The sequence below is a fragment of the Podarcis melisellensis genome (genome assembly GCF_964234715.1).
Source record: "Podarcis melisellensis genome assembly, chromosome: 3".
NCBI lineage: Eukaryota > Metazoa > Chordata > Lepidosauria > Squamata > Lacertidae > Podarcis > Podarcis melisellensis.
This window is the reverse complement of record NC_138530.1, coordinates 53,405,661-53,426,419: the sequence shown is the minus strand read 5'-3', so window position 1 is coordinate 53,426,419 and position 20,759 is coordinate 53,405,661. Positions and strand designations below refer to the sequence as shown.

Sequence of the window (20,759 nt, the reverse complement as noted above, 5' to 3'; positions counted from 1 at the left end):
TGTGGGGTTTTGGGTCAGCGTCACTTGTGTGGGTTCTCTTTACTAATACGCTTGTATTCCTTTGTTGTGAGAGAGGTTGGGGGCGGCCTGGGGTGTAGTTGGTTGTCTTTGGTTGGCTGTGGTGAACTATGTTTTCGTGTGTGAGTGGGTGCACGTGTTTTTGGATCAGGTTAGCCAGATCGATTTGAATGCTGTTGGCAAGTTCTTGCTGTTGTCTTGTTGGGCTGTGTATGTGATAAAGGGTAACCATACCAGGGTGAAGGCGTCTTCTTTTATTTGTCCCCGTGTCAGTTTCAGTTTGTTGGTTAGTTTTTTGAACAAAGAGGCATAATGCCTTTGTTTTTAGAGTCAAGCTGGGATGGAGTGGTTTCCATCCCCATACTGGCAGTTTAAACCTCAGCTGCCCAGCTCAGCACTGCAACGGGGATGCAGATCGCCTCCTCTCTGCTCATTGGCTCAGTTACCTGAAGAATAGGGAGGGATGCAAAAGTCAGTTGAGGTGGGGGAGACTGTGTGCCTGTGTACACGGTGTGCGTTCATGTGAGAATATGTCTGTGTGTTGGCCACATGCACAGCTGACATGAAGCCCCCAGAGAGTTAGCCAAGAATGATTGTGGTCCTTGGGCCTAAAACAGGTTAGCCCACCCTTGCGTTGCATGCAGTAAGTGCCATTTTGGAAGAGATATTCCCTTATGTATGTTGTAGAAATGAAAGTACAGTGGTACCTCGGGTTACAGATGCTTCAGGTTACAGATGCTTCAGGTTACAGACTCTGCTAACCCAGAAATAGTACCTCGGGTTAAGAACTTTGTTTCAGGATGAGAACAGAAATTGCATGGTGGCGGCACGGCAGTAGCGGGAGGCCCCATTAGCTAAAGTGGTGCCTCAGGTTAAGAACGGACCTCCAGAACGAATTAAGTTCTTAATCCGAGGTACCACTGTACCGGGAAACGTCTCTTCTCAGGTTGTGCCTGTCACCTGCACCTTTCATAAGAGCTTGCATTTAAATAATATTTTTTCTAAAAAAAACGGCTTGCACAATTAATTGGGGATACCTTTTGCTTTTTTTTAAAAAAAGATTTAATTGCTTTAATCAACTACAGCTGCAAGCTTTCAAGATTATCCTCTTAGACAGGGTTGGGCTAGAAGAAAGAAACAAAACATTCCATCTTAGGAGGTTCTGCCAAAAATAACTGGAAGAAATTACAGTTAGGAATTAATTTACAGAATGGAAATGAAAGCTATGAGACTTGGACGTTCCTTTAGAAATCTATGAGACTTATGATTTTATTTGAGAAATGGACCGTCAATCTTTTTCTTCATCGAGGTTTTAAAAATGCCAGATATTGTATAACACAGCTCTTATGTCTGTTGATGTGACCATAGTGTTTCAAAATAATTTTTTCTTGCTCAGCTCTCCATTCATTCCAGTGGAGCTCATGCAGAATACGTTGTTGCTGTTGTTGTTGTTGCTGCTGCTGCTGCTGCTGCTGTTGTTGTTGTTGTTGTCATCTTTTCAATAGTGCTTAATTGTCAGAACCTCTAAGTGGTTTACATAGAATGCAAAACATACCTTAAAATTGTCAATAAAAGTCAGATGTTGGTAACAAAAAAGGAGCTAAAACCTTAAAAATTCCAAGTATAAATAAAGCCTGTCATTAAATATATACTAAGCTAGAAATATTTGATATGAAAGACTGTGGTTACATCAGCAGATGTGAGAACTTTGTTATAATACTGTATTGTGGCACATCTTCAGTCTTAGGGAATGAGAACAAATGGAAGTTATTGAATGTACATTTTGCAACTCAAATTTTTGGTATCATAGATCAAAGGGCTGCTAAAGGGTCACATGACTTAGATTCTATCCTGAAGCTTAATTCCTAACTATAATTGCTTTATATTTATTTTATTCTGCATTTTTTTGCAGTGTGGAATGCTCTGTCTGGTAATATAATCATAGCCAAATATGGGATTAACTAGATTATTATCGAAGAGAATCACAGACACATGGAAAAGGCTAGTTTTATTCCGCAGTGTAAAAATAAATAAATAAATAACATTGACAGGGCTACCATCGCATTCTAGGAACAGTTTGTAAATAGCTGCTTGCTATTTAAAATTTAACAAAGCCAAATGTCCAAATTGGATTAATTGTATTAGGAAAAATGTGGAAAGGAAGAAGAGGGAAGGCCGCATTCAAATATATTAATAAAGCCGGTCTTAGCTCTAGTTTCATCCTATCTGCTTGAGCAGGCTCTTGGGATTCAGAGTTCCTTGTAGAAGAGAGCTTCTGAGAGTCAGCATCTTTGGACATTTCCATGAAGTCAAAAGTAGAAAGTAAAGTCTCACATATGGATAAGAATAAGAGACCAGTAGAAGCCAATGTCCTTCCCAAGATGAATTGTTGTTTGAACCCTTCCATGAAATTTGCTCCATCTCTGATGTCAGGGGCCTTTTTGGCCAATCAGAAAATTACTGTAAGGCTAGTTCCACCTCCCTAAGGACTCTGAACTTACATTACTAAAGATCTTAACCGGTTCAGTCCTGTTGAACCATTGTGAAAACCAGCTATATCTGCTGGATGCTTATTCGAAGATAAAGGACAGGATATGCTTGCTCATAGTTTATGGATATGCTTACTCGCCATTCTTCTGAGATTTCCAGAAGTTCTTGGAGGCTTTATTGAGCTACATCAGAGTATAGGAGTTCATCAGAGGGGTATTAAACATTTGCTGCCACTTCCCCTTAATTCTGTTGAAGTGGCAGGCAGAGGAGGAGAAGGAAAGAAACAAGTATGGGTGACTGAAGAAATGGATGCTCAACCAGCCCCTCATTAAGTATTATATATTTATTTAATTAAAACACCATTATACCACCCTTCGTTAAAAATCCCAAGGCAGTTCACAGGAAAAATGAAACAAGTTCAGTAATATTAACATTAAAGAAAAAATATAACAACATCTGCAATAACTAGAGAAAGCTACAAAGGACTGGGCAATGACCTGAAGATGCTTCACACTTTTTGTTAAATGCCAAAAGCACATTGCAGTTGTGCTCGTTACTTATTTCAGAGAAGAAACAATTTTATAAGCCGTTCACCATCACAGAAAATAGTTTAATTGGAAAAGTGGTAAAAACATGAGAATCGAACACACAGCTCATTAATGTCATTTTTGTAATGAAAGAACTGCATTCCCCCACTTGACAGTTGAGTGACAGCTTTAAAACAACCACCACCAGGAATACTCAGCAAGCCATATTGCTGCTCTTATAATTTCTGCTTTGGTTGAATGTCCTTTTTGTTTTTTTGCATTACCTTGATTTATTTAAAATGATCAGGTATCTGCTTTCACCGCTGCTTGTGGGTTTTGCACACAAGACCAGCCATTGTGCATTTGCAGACTGCCCTCCTGAAAACTGAACCAGCACTGATGTTTCTCCACACTTGAGCGGTCATCACCTATTGAGACATGTTTGTATAAAAATAATCGCTGCCTTTATTCTTTTTTATTTTATTTTGCCGTGTCAGCATATCCAGGTTTTGAATAAGCCTAAGTAAATTGTGCTGCGCTGAAAGGAAAAGCTGTTTGACAATGGAAGCCAAAAATAACTTGAATGGTCTCAAGAATATACATTCCTCTCTGGAGTTAGCCATAACTAAGTAGAGCAAGGTTGATAAACCACATTTTGTTCATGTCAGAAGCAGCAGCGGAGCAGTTGGACACTGCTGCTGGCAGCCAACCCACATCTCCCTTTCCTACAGTGTTAATATTACATTCAAATCATTACATTATCTACTGAGTATTCAGTAGGGCCAGCCCAAGACGTTTTGTTGCCTAAGATGGAAACCGTTAGGGGCCAAGAATCAGATTCCTCTTTGTCAGGTGCTGGAGGTGAGGAGGAGTCCTCTGAACCTGAAGGGAAAAGACAGACAGGGCCAGGCCAGCCCCACAAGCATTCTTGATGTGGTAAATCTGGGTCTTGGGTATAGCACTTCAGGATGCAGCTTGGAGCATATAGGACTGAAAGCTGCTCTAGCTTCCCCTGTCCCCTGAACAAAATTCCTTCCACATAGAAAGGTAGCATGTGAGGGAGAAGGCTCTCGTCCCTCAAATCCACATTTTTCTGTAGAGCAAAGATGGAGGATCTGGAGCCCCTCAGATGTTGTTGGACCACAGCTGCCATCACATCATGACCATTGGCAGTGCTGACTGGGGTTCATGGGTGGTGGAGTTCAACAAAATATGAAGGGCCACCGCTTCATCAAAAGTCACATTTTCATCTGGAGGAGCGTTCAATTATATGCACCCTAAACTGCAATCTAAAGCGGGGCTAGGAAACCTTTTTCATCCCGAGGGCCACATTCCTTTGTGGGCAACCTCCAAGGGCCACATGCCATTGGTGGATGGGGCCAAATGCCAAAGTGGATATAGCAACAAATACAAAAATTGCTATTCTACAGTGGTCTAGTGCTGCACACCCTCTTCTCTTTACTCCATCCAGGCAATAAAGAGGAAATATCAGAGTTCAGGCTCACATTCCAGCCAGGCAAAAACGTTTAGGTGTGAAGCAGAGCAAGTGTGGGATGTCACCTGAGGGTCAACTGTCTTCTGAAGGGCCACATTTGGCATGTGGTTCTCCACCCCTGGTCTAGAATATAGCGCCCAGGGAGACTACCAAAGACCTTCTTTGAACTCACTGACACTATGGACTTGATTGACATTTGGAGAACTAGGAACCCTCTGGAAAGAGAGGGAACCTTCTTCTCGGAAGCAAAAATGACCTGGACTAGAATTGATCAAATTTGGATTTCTAGCAGTCTGGCACCAAGAGTGAAAAAAACAGAAATCTGCACAAAAACCTGCTCCGACCATAATGCAGTCAAGATGGAAATGAAATTAACAACGGCTGGAACCTTCAGATGGAGAATGAATGACACCCTATTTAGAGATGAAGAAATTTATCGAAAGGCCCAAAAAATATTGAAGGATTACTTTGAGATAAATTTGAGAACGGAGGTGGAAAAAAGAACAGTATGGGACGCAAGTAAGGCCGTGATGCGTGGATTCCTAATTCAGCAAAATTCTATAAAAAGGAAGAAACAAAATGAGAGGAAGGAAAAGATTTTGAACCAGATAAAGGAAGGAGAAAAGAAACTGAGATCTAAACCGAAGTCTCATGAGATCTTAAGAGAAATAAAATATCATCAGACGCAATATATGGAACTGATGAATCAAGAAATAGAATGGAAGATAAAGCAAATGAGACAAAAGACATTTGAATCGGCAGATAAATGTGGGAAACTGCTGTCATGGCAACTGAAAAAGAGGCAAAAGTTAAACACTGTGACATCCCTGGAAATAGATGGGAAAATTATCAACAAACCAAATGAAATAAGTAATTGTTTTCAAAGCTTTTTCAAAAAACTTTATGCACAAGGGCCTACAAACGAACAACAAATAGAGGAATTTGTTAAAAAATATGGACTATCAAAGATTTCAGAACAAAATAAAAGGATTTTGAATGAAAAAATTACAGAACAAGAAATAGAGGGTGCCATCCAGAATATGAAATTGGGGAAATCACCAGGACCAGATGGTTTGACTGCGAAATACTACAAAGATCTTAAAGAATGGCTAATACAGCCATTGAAGGAAGTATGCAATCAGATATTAGAGGGGAAAAAGGCTCCCGAATCGTGGAAAGAAGCATTCATCTCACTTATACCGAAGACAGAAACTGAGAAACATCAAGTTAAAAACTACCGCCCTATATCACTCTTGAATGTGGATTATAAAATTTTTGCAGACGTTTTGGCAAAAAGATTTAAGAGAGTTTTGGTGGAGGAGATTCATAAGAACCAAACAGGCTTTCTCCCAGGGAGACATATGTCAGAGAATGTGAGGAACATTATAGACATTTTGGAGATGCTAGAGGTAGACATTAATAGGAAGGCAGTTCTGATCTTTGTGGACGCGGAGAAGGCCTTTGACAACATTTCTTGGAAATTTATGAAGAAGAATCTCCATGGGATGGGGGTAGGCCAAGGGTTTGAAAACGGTATAGGTGCAATATATTCTGAACAAAGAGCGAAACTAATTGTGAACAATGTGGTAATGGATGAAATACCAATAGAGAAAGGTACACGACAGGGATGCCCTATATCCCCTTTACTGTTTATATCTGTCCTGGAGGTTTTATTAAACATGATTAGGAAGGACCAGCTGGTAAAAGGAATACAGGTCGGATCCAAACAATATAAGTTAAGGGCATTTGCAGATGACTTAGTGCTAACTTTGCAACAGCCAGAAGCTAGTACCAAAAGAGTTTTAGAATTAATGGAGATATTCGGCCAGGTCGCAGGATTTAAACTGAACAAACAGAAAACAAAGGTGCTGGAAAAAAATCTAACAAAAGAGGAGAAAGATAGGTTTCAAAGTGAAACTGGGTTGGAAATAGGAAAAAAGGTTAAGTACCTGGGGGTAAATCTGACATCAAAAAATGTGAATCTATTTAAGGATAACTATGAAAAATGCTGGACAGAAGTTAAAAAAGATCTAGACATATGGTCTAGGCTGAAACTCTCCTTGTTAGGCCGAATTGCTGTTATTAAGATGAACGTATTGCCAAGAATGTTGTTTTTATTTCAGACGTTGCAGATTCTAGACAAAATGGACTGTTTCAAGAAGTGGCAGAAAGACATATCTAAATTTGTCTGGCAGGGCAAAAAGCCCAGAATAAAATTTAAGATCTTAACTGATGCAAAAGATAGAGGGGGCTTTGCCCTGCCGGACTTAAGACTTTATTATGAATCAGCAGCCTTTTGCTGGTTGAAGCAATGGCTACTTCTTGAAGACACAGACATTCTTGATCTGGAAGGATATGACAATAGCTTTGGTTGGCATGCATATCTGTGGTATGACAAGGTAAAGATTTATAAAAGTTTTAAAAACCATATTGTCAGGAAAGCATTGTACAATGTTTGGAATAGATATAAGGATTTATTGGAAAGTAAAACCCCTAGGTGGCTGTCACCAATGGAAGCGAAAGCAGTGAAAAAAATTAACATGGACTCTAATTGGCCTAAGTATTGTGAAATTTTAGAATATGATGGCGAAAAACTGAAGCTACAAAGTTTCGAGAAGCTAAAGCATAAAGTTCGAGATTGGTTACACTACCGTCAGATAAATGAGATGTTTAAGCAGGACAGGAAACTTGGTTTTCAGAAGGAGAGGTCAAAGTTAGAAACAGAATTGTTAGAATCCAATACTAAAAATCTATCTAAAATGTATAATTTGCTGCTGAAATGGAATACACAGGATGAAACAGTGAAATCAGCTATGATTAAATGGGCACAGGATATTGGTCATGACATTATGTTTGACGACTGGGAACAGTTATGGACCACCGGTGTTAAATTTACGGCATGTAATGCCCTGAAAGAGAATATAATGAAAATGATCTATAGGTGGTACATAACCCCAGTCAAACTTGCAAAGATCTATCACCTGCCCAATAACAAATGTTGGAAATGTAACGAGGCTGAAGGTACTTTTTACCATCTTTGGTGGACCTGCCCAAAGATTAAGGCCTACTGGGAAATGATCTATAATGAAATTAAGAAAGTCCTTAAGTGGACATTTGTTAAGAAACCGGAGGCTTTTCTCTTGGGCATGGTCGGCCAATTGGTATCAAAGAAGGATAAGACATTCTTTATGTATGCAACCACGGCAGCAAGAATCCTGTTGGCAAAGTATTGGAAGATGCAAGAATTACCTACTCTGGAAGAATGGCAATCGAAGGTGATGGAATATATGGGACTGGCAGAGATGACCGGCAGAATCCGTGACCAGAGGAAAGAGACAGTGGAAGAGGACTGGGGGAAATTTAAAACATATCTAAAAAACTACTGTAAAATTGTGGACTGATAAGATGTTAAGGGGTAGGAAACAGAGAATTACAGCTGTAAATCTTAAACTTTAAGAAAACTCAAAAGGGACTTGACTAAAGATTGATCGATGAGTTGCTCGAAAAAATGGTAAAACAAGGATGTGGCGAAGGGAAGGCATGGGGAAGTCAATTTTTGTTGTTTGTTTTTAATGTTTGTGTTTGTTTTGTTTGTTCTTATTATGTGAAAAAACCAATAAAAACATTTATAAAAAAAAAAAAATAGAATATAGCGCCCAGGCACCCTTACCTTCAGTGAAAACTAGGCATTTGATTCTGTGGATTTATTTAATGATAAGTCAATTTCTTGTATTCAAGGAGTCAAGATGCATTTTTTTAACTGTGTAGCTAATGTTGATCTGTGACCAAAGTATTCAAAATTAAAATGTTTAGATGTTGGTAGGTAAACAAATGTTTATATGCTTAATATAGTAATATAATATAATCTGACACTTGAGTTAGTCTTGTTATGATATAAAATAATTGCCTCACAGAATCACTGAAGTATACATCCCGTGATTTAAGAATTATTGATGATGTCCTTTCAAAAAACTGTAAATGAAAAATTAACTTAAAGTGGTGCTTCTAGATGTGGGAACCCAAGATAATACATTACAGGTTCAATACTGTTCAGATATCTCTGGATGATTTAAAACACCAATTTTCTCTTAGCACTATGTTCAAGCTCTCCTAGATCCATCATAAGCATCATGATATTCTGCCTTTCTATAATAGATAGCATGATGCTTCTACCTATCCATTGCAGGAAGGCAGAATATCATGTTGGGGACATAGCTGTCTTTCTGCTTACAATTTAAAAAAAAGGAATCACAGGAATTAAGAGCTCTGCTTGGAAATGTGGTGTGCAGAGACTTTGAACAGTTAAAATAAAAACCCACTTGACTGTGCTTAACATGAGATGCACAGGTTTTTGCTTGCTCAACAGGGTTTCCCCTTTCTCTCCTCTCCCCCATGCACCCTCAAAGTATGTTCCAGAGTGTCTCTTGATCTTCTGGAGCAGATTTTATGGGGCCCGAAAGGCATGGAGAGTGGAGATATGGGGGAAATTCTACTGCACAAGTGGACTGGCAGCACTAGATACAATCTTAAAGGTTCGTGATGTTGCCCGGGAGGGGGGGATCCAGTGAGCCAGTACAGACATTATTTTGGTTAGATTACTTGTGCAAAGTACAGAAGAGAAGGAGACCCCTCCACAGTGCTATGGTGCATGCATACGCAAATATTTAAATGAGTAAGCCAACTGCAATAACATCCACACCAGGAGAAATATGGTGCTTCTTGGCTGATGAACCTAAGGTCCTGCACTTTTGTTCTTGAAGTTTTATGGTACGGTATGGGTGGAGAAGCTCGGTTCCTCTGCTTTAAATGGGGGATTGTTTGTTTGTTACATTTGTATCCAAGGAGTTGAAAGTTGTGTAATGGTTCACCCGTGCCCACCATTAATATACTCAAAACAAGCTTGTAAGGTAGATTAGGCTGTGTAATTGTGACTGTCACAAGGTTACCTGTTGAATTCTATAGCTAAGTGAGGAATTGAACCTGTGCCCTCCTTGTCCTAGTTCCACACTCCCACCATTGCTACACAACCAGTGCTGACTCCTGTGTTTCTTCTTGAGGCAAACGTGATATTTGACAGAAGATCTGTCTGGGAACCTGGCTCTCTCCCAAGTTATCTAGCAGCAGTGGAAGAAAGGCAGAAGAAAACCAGTGGAAACGTGTGTCATGCTTCCTCGGTTTCTCCCCTCTATTCTCATCATCAGGGGTTGGCAAGGTTTACCTCGCCTGGGCCAGTTCACTCCAGCAGAGATCCCTCTGTGACCCACAATTTCCAGCATCTGTATCTGCACAGACGCAATTTCCGGCATCTGCGCAGACGCAATTTCCAGCGCCGCAGAAGTGAGTCCCCGCGCTGCGCTGCTCTGGTTTAGCACAGCGCGTGGGGACTTGCTGAGCGGGTGGCTCGGTTCAGGGACAGCTCGTGGGCCAGTTAAATGACCCCCGTGGGCCACTTGTGGCCCATGGGTCTTAGGTTGTCAACCCCTGCTTATCATCTTAATAAATAATAAGAGAGGGTGTCTAGATGCATTTTTGCTGTGGTTGGAAGAAAAGTGCCTAAGAGAGCCATTTCTTCATGTCAGGGGAGAAACTGCTGACATGGGAAGGTTTAAGCCAGACTTCGACAACAATATGGCCTCCAAATGTTTTGCACTATAACTACCCAGCATGGCTGTAATGGGAGCTTTCAGGTTGTTGAAGGCTGGGTTATCTTCATGGTCTAAGATGGTGACCAAATTGAGTAAGAGAAATTCACTCTTCCTCTGATTCAGTTATGCAACAGCTCTGCTTGCCACCTGTAGATTCACCAGTAGCTGAACTAGGCTTCTACACTGGTATCTTCTCTGAAGGGAACAGTTTACCTACGGATCCCTGTGATAAAAGGTAAAGGTACCCCTGCCCGTACGGGCCAGTCGTGTCCGACTCTGGGGTTGCGCCCCCATCTCGCTTAAGAGGCCGGGGGCCAGCGCTGTCCGGAGACACTTCCGGGTCACGTGGCCAGCGTGACAAGCTGCATCTGGCGAGACAGCGCAGCACACGGAAACGCCGTTTACCTTCCCGCTGGTAAGCGGTCCCTATTTATCTACTTGCACCCGGGGGTGCTTTCGAACTGCTAGGTTGGCAGGCGCTGGGACCGAGCAACGGGAGCGCACCCTGCCACAGGGATTTGAACCGCCGACCTAACGATCGGCAAGTCCTAGGCGCTGAGGTTTTACCCACAGCGCCACCCGCGTCACCCTGTGATATCACCCTGTGATAGGGATTGCCATTTCCTTCAGACATCTAGTTTCATTCAGGGTTATTCTTCCTTTAAAATAAACTTGGGGGTGTCAGTTGTTTACAAATAATGACATAGCTGCTGCATGGGTTTGTACATGGTGTGGCAATGTGCTCTTTAAAAAAAAACATAAAATGCCTGCCTTGTTTTCTGTGAGAAGTGGTAGCAAAATTGCTAACAACTTGCGTGACTTTTTACTAAAAAACATTGGCATTTGGTTTCCTCTGTTGACAGAGTACCTGAGCTCATTTCATTTGCTGTTGCAGCAGGAGGCTTCACAGCATCAAGAATCATGATTGTGCTCTTTTAAAAAAATGCTGCTGCATTGCATGGGGCAACTGTCAAGGCACATTAATCAGATTAAAAGCAAAACAGTATCCTTTAATATAACTATGTCAAATAGCATCCATACGCAGCCAGCTTGTTCACAGAACATGTCAGAAATCAGTTCAACTCAGAGAATCCAGAGCATGAAAACAGTTGGGTACCTGGGGAAAAAGCATAGGCACAAAGGCTATAATTTTATGCAATTTTATGTAGGGAACCGACATTATGGATGATGCACACTGTACCGACTGTGCTGGCCCCATGAATATACAAATCTGATCAGCAGACTGGCAGAAAACCAGTGCCAGCTGAAAAATGGCATTTGATGATCCTTCCAGGGTTTTCAAAGGGAAAGGATGCTATTTGGGCCATGACTTTAAGGAAGACATGATTTTAAGCACCATAGATTTCATCTATCCAGCAGGGGAGAGAAGCAGCCTTCTACTTGCATAGCTGATGCAGATGAAAACGTGCTCATTTTCATGATGCTCATCCAGCCCACACTGAATTGGCAAGACGTGGCCAGTGCACCATTAGTTGTCTAATTGCATAGAGTTAAAAGTGGGTCAGAGCCAGTGAAACCAGTGGCAGTTTCCCCAGCCCTTTCATTTTCTCTGGTCTACATCTTCTGCCAGGAACTTTCTGTTTCCATATAACACTCTATGGTGCCTCAGCTGGCCTTCAAAATAAATGTCAGCTTACCCCAGGCATTGCCCTTTTTTTAAAAAAAATATCTGTGGGGGTGGGAAAAGATAACCCTGTGATCAGAGCTATTTTGGGAATGGTAGGTAAGTAGAAATAGTCTAACATAACTCTTGTTGCCACCTTGAGAACCTCTAGGGCAGAAAACTCATTCTTCAAAGGGTCTGGATGCACATTCGTAGGTCATTTCATGTTACATCCGCATGATGTTGGGGGCAGGACTTGGGTTTGCTGATTTTGCTCTCTCCTGTTCATTCAAATGACATAGGAACTATGCTGACATTTGCACTTACGTAACTATGAACAAAGAGACAAAAGGAATTATGGGGCCAGAATTGCTGGTGCAATCCATTCAGGCACTCGTTCTGGAGAGAGGTAGGCTGAGCAGTTGGATGCAGGATAGAAGAAAGTCCTACCCACCTCTTTCTCTCTCCATGAATAGGGAAGATGAAAAGCTCCGTTGGTAAAGCAGAGGGTTGGATTAGAGCCTCATGGTCCCTTCTATGATTCTATTCTATATACAGATAGCTTTATCACATTGATGTAGAAAAACTGACCATGTTTATCAAGTGCTGAGGTTATGATTCTGAGTTTTTGGGAGTGGGTAGAGACAGAGTTAGTGACTCTTTCATTAACTTGCACCGTTTAATGGTCCATCATAATCTGGGTTTGTAGAGAAGCTGTTTCCAGAAGCTGCTGTAGGGCATGAGCACAACTAAGGGAAACTCACAGATGAAATCCTGGTGGAGGGACAGCTAGTCTTTTTGCTGATCTACATGCAGACATAGAAAAACCCCACAGGCCTCTGACTTTTATAGAACAAGTCCAGCACATGTGGAAAGATTGTGATTAACTCTCTCTGCCTACAAAGAGGAGCAACTTTCCTCCAAAACCAGCATTGTGAAGAGTTTGAGAGTGTCACAGATGTTGTGATGAAAGCTTGTGTATATTTTATTTTTGAAAATAGTATAGTACAAAAGAAAAAAATAGCTTGGCTCGACTAGATTTCTGACTAATACAGTTAAGCTGTTGCTTTAATGATAGGGTGCATTTTTATTTGTGTGTGTGTGTGAGTGTGTGATCTTTATTGTCCTTTCAAAGGACAAACCAGTTGTTTAGTTTTTCTTTTAAGACCTAGTTACAGGTAGGTAGCCGTGTAGGTCTGCCATAGTCAAAACAAAATTTAAAAATTCCTTCCAGTAGCACCTTAGAGACCAACTAAGTTTGTTATTGGTATGAGCTTTCGTGTGCATGCATACGTCTTCAGATACTGTATCTGAAGAAATGTGCATGCACATGAAAGCTCATACCAATAACAAACTTAGTTGGTCTCTAAAGTGTGACTGGAAGGAATTTTTTTATTTCTTTTAAGACCGTTATTGTATTTAAATTCACTTGACAGATTCTAATCTTTCCTCCATATCATAACATTAATAAAGACAAATTATTACAAAATGTTGAGACCCCATTGCTGGTCATTGTATGCTGTGTGGTTTAATTTGCACATTAGCAAAGCCTTCTAATTGTGAAGGAAATGATCCTTTCCATCCTAGCTACAGTGAAAGACTCTGCTCAGTGGTAGAGCACATGCTTGGCATGCCGCTGCTCTCAGATACAATCCGTGGAATGTTCAGGTTGGGCTGGGAAACCCTCCTGTCTGAAACCCTGGAAGGCCACTGCCAATCAATGCAAACAGTACTAAGCTAAATGGACCAATGTTCTGGCTCAGTATAATGCACTTCCCTATGTTCATCACATGCAGGAGGAGAACATGTGGGGTGGAGGGATGTGACAGGAAACCTGATTGACCCCATGGTATGTGCTATAATGTTAAAGATGGCTGAAAAGACCAGAGAAGGTAAATGCTGGTTCAAGAAGTGTAGGCAGATTTTCTCCATGTCTGGTGGAAATGCCAGAAGGCGAAAAGCTTCTGGTCAGTGGCTATAAATATGATCAAAGAAATCTTCCAGGTTAGTCTAATTACTTTCCTCTCATTATGCCTTTTAAATTAATCGCAATGTGTGGTAGCTCTTGAGAAATTTCAAACCCAGGTGTTGAATGTACTCACCCTAGCAAGAATATTATATGCTAAGACTTGGAAGAAAGAACAAGCATCAATCAAACAGGAATTAATTTGGAAATGATGGGAGCAGTTAGGGCTGATAAAATTAACATCAGTGTTATGCTCTACCTCCAGTGAGTCTTTAAATAAATTGAACTTAGTCATGCGATATATTAAGCAAGAATTGGAAATAAGGGAGATAGAAATTGATTATTTCTAATTATAAGGAGTGTTTTTGTAAACAAAACAGGTTTTTCTACTATTAAATATTTTTATAGTAGCCTACATACATAAGTGATTTTTTTTTAGTTTCTGTTGGGTGCTTAAATTCATAAATCTTCTGATGATATTAGTACTATATTTAAGGTATATGTAGTGTGTGAATGAGAGGAAGAGAGCTTATAAGCAAGTGTGATTTGACTCAAAATGTTTTTTGGATGATACCTATGGAAACATACTGCCTCCGACTGTGGAGCCAGAGTATAGTCATTGTGGCTGGTAGCCACTGAAAATCTCACCCTCCATTAATTTGTCTTAATTCTCTTTTAAAGCAATCCAGGTTGGTGGCCTTTAGTGCCTCTTGTGGGATCATTCAACATCTGAGTACAAAAACAAAATATGCAATGCAGAGGACTGAGTGAAGACCACTTTCCAAATATTCCGTGGTGGTTTATGAGGCTCTGTGGAATATTTGTTATGGAATAACTGATGGGCCGAATTAAAAGTGCACAGGAATGGAATGATGTGCGGCTGGCTTGCATGTAATGCTGAGCCATAGTTTAACACTAGGTTCACTATAATGAGCTGAGTGAAGCCTTGGGCTTGATGCCCCCCTTCCTTGTTTTGTCTGGCCAGCAGAAGGACGTGGTTAGTATTTACCAAGGTTTAGCACTTTGTGTGTATAAACCCAAGGCTGGTTGAAAACAAAGGGGTCAGGGTTTTCTTTTGTTTTGTTTTTTAAAGCGACTTTTAAACTATGGATTGTGAAGCTGGATCAGATTCTGGTCCATGAAAACTTAAGCCGTAATCAATTTGTTAGCTAGTAGCAGTGGCAGCAGCAGTATTTGTCAATGTATCTGCCACCTAATCACAATAATCTCTAAGCAGTATCTCTTCCTGTCAACATCCTAGCTGCAGTGTTTTGCCCCAGCCTCTGAACCAGGCCTAAGGGCAGTCCCACAAGACTCTTTGTTGCAAAAGAATTACATCAAAATTGTAAAGTTGGGCTTCCAGCTCTAAACTTCGGCTACTGCCATATTGAAAGTGGCAACAATTCTATAGGCTTTTAAACCGTTCAAGTATTTCCTTTTATTAAGATACCATATATACTCGAGTATATGCCAACCTGAATATAAGCCGAGGCACCTAATTTTAGCACAAAAAACTGAGAAAACTTATTGACTCGCGTATAAGCTGGTTCACCACACACCAAACCTGGTGGTAGCGGCAGCGGTGGAGGAAGAACAATCAGCCCGAAAGGGCTCCTTTCAGGCTGCTAGTCCTTCCGCCGCCACCCACCTCGGGTATAAGCTGAGTGGGGCTTTTTCAGCATAAAAAATGTGCTGAAAAAGTCGGCTTATATTCGAGTATATACGGTAGTAATTCTTTCTCTCAGACAATCTCACAGAAACTTGCTTCTTCTTCCCTGGCGCATCTTTCCAGTTCGTCTGAGTTACTGAACGCCTGAAAGGGAGCAGCCAGTTGCCTGGGGGATGGCTTTTTTTTTTAACATGACAGGAGGGAGGAAAATAGTACTGGGAGGATAATGAGAGGAAAGGTATGGTCTCACTTGTCTAAATATAATTCATTCTTTCAGCAGGTTTTTCCCTCTGTCACTTTCCAGATGCTCAGGAGGCAAGCCATTGTTCTGAGGCAGGAAATATGTACATATCTCGCTCCAAAGAATCCCCTTCAGGATTCTACTGAAATATACAGGTTTCATACTTTCATAACTCGCCTATTTCTTTTTTCTGCTACAAGAGGAAAGTAAACACATGATGAACTGACATACACGTTTCATCTTTGCAAAGCAGTAAGCTGATTTGCTCTTCATAACTGTGAAAAAAGAAATGTCTCCCACTTTTCTACTCTGCAGTTGGAATGGGTTTTTTCCCCTGCTTCCAAGAGTGAAAGCTGCAAAAGATGACAGGTTATGAGCACAAAGCTTAAATCCTACAAGAGAAACTGCCTAAACCACATGACCATGTCTCTAATTTCACCCCCCCCCCCATTTTGCCTTCATGACAACCCTGCGAGGTACACAGTCCCTTTCTTCTCACTGTCGTCACTTACTCAAAGCCATCCAGTAACCTTCGTTTGGACTGGGCTCCCCATAGGCAATCCTGACATGTTACCCACTTAACAACCGTGACAATGGGGTATGAGAGGATTATATTTGATGAAGCCATCCAATTAAGACAGGACATCCTCTCCCTTTCCTCTTCCTGCTCCCACAGCCCCCAGTCTGGTCTAGATGTTGAAGGAAAACCCATAACTGAACAGAACTCAATGCTTGTAGAATTTACAATAGGATAGCGGCTATCTTTTGTGATCACATTCTGCTACAAGTCAGCCACAATTATCCAGTTCTTTCTTTGTTGTTGGCTTGGCAAAATTGATACCAGGCTTTTCCATGAAGATTTGTGCCCAAAACGGCTCAAACAAACAACCAATAAAAGACCTATGGAAAATATGCAAAATCATAATAATGCCAAAACCCTTAAACAATAAATATGAAGTCAAAAAAGCACAGCAGTCAGAAAGGCCAGGATAGGACAGAAATAAAATCAAGGCATCTAAAAGGCCTGGGTAAATAAAAAAAGGTTTCACAGAAGAAGTCACACAACCTTGAACACCTTTGATTATTTATTAGGTTGAAATTAATCCCACTGACCAGCTGAAATAGAATTGTGTCTGTAATATTCAACATCATAACCTCTGATCATAAATAGGTCACTAAAGCTTCATTTCTGTTCAACTTCCACAGTAGATCGCTCCTTGCGGTGAATAAAGAAATCTCATTTTTATTGAATTTTTTTCCAGAGGGGGAGGAGAAAGGGAAAAAGCAAACAATCCAAGAAATATTTCTAATCGAATAGCTCTTAAAACATGTTTTAATTGCAGCATTTGGCTTTAAAACTCCTTATCTCCCATGTTGCGATAATATGTGCATAATTTATTATCTGCTCTTTAGAGGAAGAAACCAAAGATGACAGTAATTGGCAGAATAATTCATCTTCCCAAAGTAAAACTATAAACATAAGAGGAAGTGTCTGAAATGTGAGTTCAACTGGAGGCCATTGTCCAGTGCGGCCTTCGGGGTTTGCAAGCAACTGCACTGCTGTCACTCTGAGTGGAACTTGTCGGTGACAGTTTTTGTTCCTTTGCTTCCGGTGGTTTAAGGTCATTAAAGGATATCCCCCCACCATTCCTCTAACATATGAATGCTGTTTCCTGAAGGATAATATATTCTGTGTTGTCTTTCATGCATGCGATTTCCTTTTGTGCAGAAGCTGATAAATGATTCCCAGTCAATGAAGTCCAGGAGAATTGACAAGCCTTGATTGAGCATTCAAACTTGTTTAGCCAATAGGAAAAAGTGAAGAAGTAAGGCATGTGAGTGTTTGTGACAGTTTAGAATGACTCGGCATTTAAATGATGCTCTCGTATGCCCTCTGCATTTGCAGCATAAGAGACTGACTTTGCTAGAAGTAAAATGGCTATGAGGGCTGTGCTCTGTCTCCATGATCAGAGGCAGTACTGCTTTTAAATACGAATACTACTAATAATGCTACTAATACTACTACTAATAATAATAGTACCCTACCCATCTGGCTGTGATACTGATATGGGCAGATGATATGGATGAAAATCACAACAAGTCTTATCAGTAAAATGCAAGGAAGACAAGTGTGACAGATAAAAACCAGTCCTCAGCACAGACCCTTTACCTAAGATGGTGCAGCAAAAGCCTGCCAGTAAAACAAAGGTCTTCACTGGCCAATGGAAAATGGCAGGAGGGAAATTAGGAAGATATTTTCCATCTATTCCTACTGGCTCACATTCTCAGGCTCCTTCCCCACTGCCCTTTCCTTTCAGAATTATTTTGGAAGATACGGTTTTGCTCATTTCATTGAGCCATTTGCAAGTCACCTTTTCCCATCGCATGTCATGATCAGATTTTGTAAGACAATCTGCAGAAGGCAGTTTGTTCTTCACCATTGGGAGCGCATACCTGCAGCATTTCCTCCATGATATCTTTAGATGCTGCCTCTGCAAACAGAACATATACAGTGGTACCTCGGGTTACATACACTTCAGGTTACAGACTCCGCTAACCCAGAAATAGTACCTTGGGTTAAGAACTTTGCTTCAGGATGAGAACAGAAATCGTGCTCTGGCGGCAGTGGGAGGCCCCATTAGCTAAAGTGGTGCTTCAGGTTAAGAACAGTTTCAGGTTAAGAACGGACAGCCAGAACGAATTAAGTACTTAACCCGAGGTACCACTGTAAAATGAAAGTGAGAAGCAAGTCCAAATAATTTATTTGGAAGCTTATTTTTTGCGTAAGCTTGACGGGGAAAGTTTATAAAGTTTGTGTGTGTGTGTGTGTGTGTGTGTGTGTAGATATTGATCTCTTTTGGTTTTGTTGTTTGGAAGGCTGATTCTCCTGACACTGAAGTGTAGCAGAACTACACTTGCAGAATGAAGTAAAAGATTGGGATGGCGGAATTCTGGATTGCAGAGACTGTGCATGAGAGTGAGGTAGTCATATTTTCAAACATTGCCATTTGAACTTCTTCCATGTAGTTAAACCAGAAGATTAAGGAGAAGAATTCAGAGAAGTCCTCTTTCTGTCATGCACACAGAGGGATTTACACATGGGGGCATTTAAAGATACCACCCTCCCACCTGAAATCTGAAGCGATTTTAAGCCCACAATTCTACAGTGACATTCTGTGTATTGTGTAGAACAGTAGAACAGCTTTATAGAGATTTATTTTAAAACTGAATTGACATTTGCTTGGCTGGAGTCAGATTGGTCACATGCAGAGGCTCATCGCACAAGCAGGTTTGTTCTGGGATTTCTGAGCAAAGCAGCTCACAAAAGTTCTGGTGCTTTGGGGGGGGGGGTTAAGGGTATGCATTTGGCTGGCTGCTTTGTGATGGCTCATAACAGGTGATATAGAAAAGGTCAGCCCAGTTTGAAACAAGCCAGGTGAATCAGCCCTGAGCTGTTCATCAGGACCACATGATGAGCTCAGTGTGGACCTTTTTCCACACTGTGTAGAAGAAGCTTGCCAGTGAACTGGGCTCATGGCCAATTGATCAGACAGCCAGTCCACCACACAAAATTATTGACCCTGCTTTAAATGCTACACAGTAGATACATAGATGTAGATATAGAGATGATGTTTATATTTTAATGTTTTCAACGCTTGTTTTATTGTGTATTTAAGTTCAGGAGTTTAATGTTTTAATGTTGATGTCATTGGTTTATATGCATATAAACCACTTATAAGCTTATTTTAGCATCAATAAATAAATAAATAAATAATCCATGTTTAAGATGGGCTATGCAAATTAGTCCATATAGTCAAAGATGGAGAATTATTAAGAACATTTAAACTGGGATCTGCTTCAGAAAGTGTCTGCAACTAATACAAATATCTAAAGAAAGAATAGCTATTAATTATGAGAAAGATGAAATAAACAAGCAATCTCGACAAAGACCTCCCGAACTTGAATTAAGAGAAGAGAAGGAGGCTGCAATAGGCAATAGCATTGGACATGTGTCATTGTACATCGCAATTAAGTCTCTCTTTAGAATTTGGGAGAGGGGGAGTCAATAATCCCATCCATTGGACCGTTCAGTTGGAACTGAGTAGAGCAGATGATGGCAAGTGAACAGAATTTATGTCTGTATGAAGAGTGTTTTGTAGAAAATCTATGTTGATTTTTGGATGCTGTTCAATTCTCCACCGCTATGGGACAGTACTTTATGCTAATTTTGTGGGGGCGTTCTGAAAAACACCCATTTTAGCCATCTGTTGTCCTGTAGTTATTTGGCTGACACAGATTGACGTTGACTCAGCCTAAGCACATGTCTTTTTCAGTAATACATCTACCACTTCCACCCCTTCACCACAAAAGGGATAATGAAATAATAATAATAATAATAATAATAATAATAATAATAATAATAATAATAAAATCTATTATTGAATTACTCCACTTTCCTTCTGGGCTGGGGCTTACCCTCCTTTCAGTTTTGTGGTCCTGCAGTGATGCTTAATGATGGATGGGTGATCAAATAATCAGTAATGGCTTTGCTGTTGTGCTGTATGCTGAGGAACCTGCTTTGTTGAAAGGGCTTGTAAGAGGCTGATGTAGAAGTTAAATGGCTTCAGCCTGTACGTTGCATGTGGAATATCTTGTATGAACTGGAGCCTACATGGGCACTTTCGTAAGGAAGTATGCTCTGCCCATGCAATATGCTGATACCTGTTTGTTTTGTTTTTTAAAGCAGTGGGTTAACTACAAGCTTGCATGCAAATTTATGCACGCAGGCCCTTGGTTACATAAGGTGTTGTGTCCAAAGTGGGGGGGAGGGAGGCTCCACTGCTGGGCTCCACTGCACATGGAACATGCACGCTAGATCTATGTGTGAATCAGACTTGCCCTTCTTTGATACAGTCCAGCCTTTAGCTCAACTCTGATAGAATTGAGCGACATGACGACAGAGGAAATCTATTAGAATGATCTATCTGTAGTGTCTAGATAGAGCATTCTAATAGATTTCCTCTGTCGTCATGTCGCTCAATTCTATCAGAGTTGGAATTACGTTGCAGAGCCCCGGGGGGCAC

The 20,759-nt window shown here is 40.8% G+C and overlaps 1 protein-coding gene and 1 long non-coding RNA gene across 6 annotated transcripts in view; both read left to right on the top strand.

Annotated features, from left to right (window-relative positions):
- Positions 1 to 20,759, top strand: part of TULP4 (TUB like protein 4) — a 108,882-nt gene that overhangs the window by 53,996 nt on the left and 34,127 nt on the right. The gene's annotated exons all lie outside the window — the stretch shown is intronic.
- LOC309366189 lies at positions 155 to 19,346 on the top strand. Its single transcript, XR_014166561.1, has 4 exons — positions 155 to 661; positions 15,739 to 15,830; positions 17,405 to 17,501; positions 18,703 to 19,346. It is a non-coding gene; the product is annotated as an uncharacterized lncRNA (long non-coding RNA).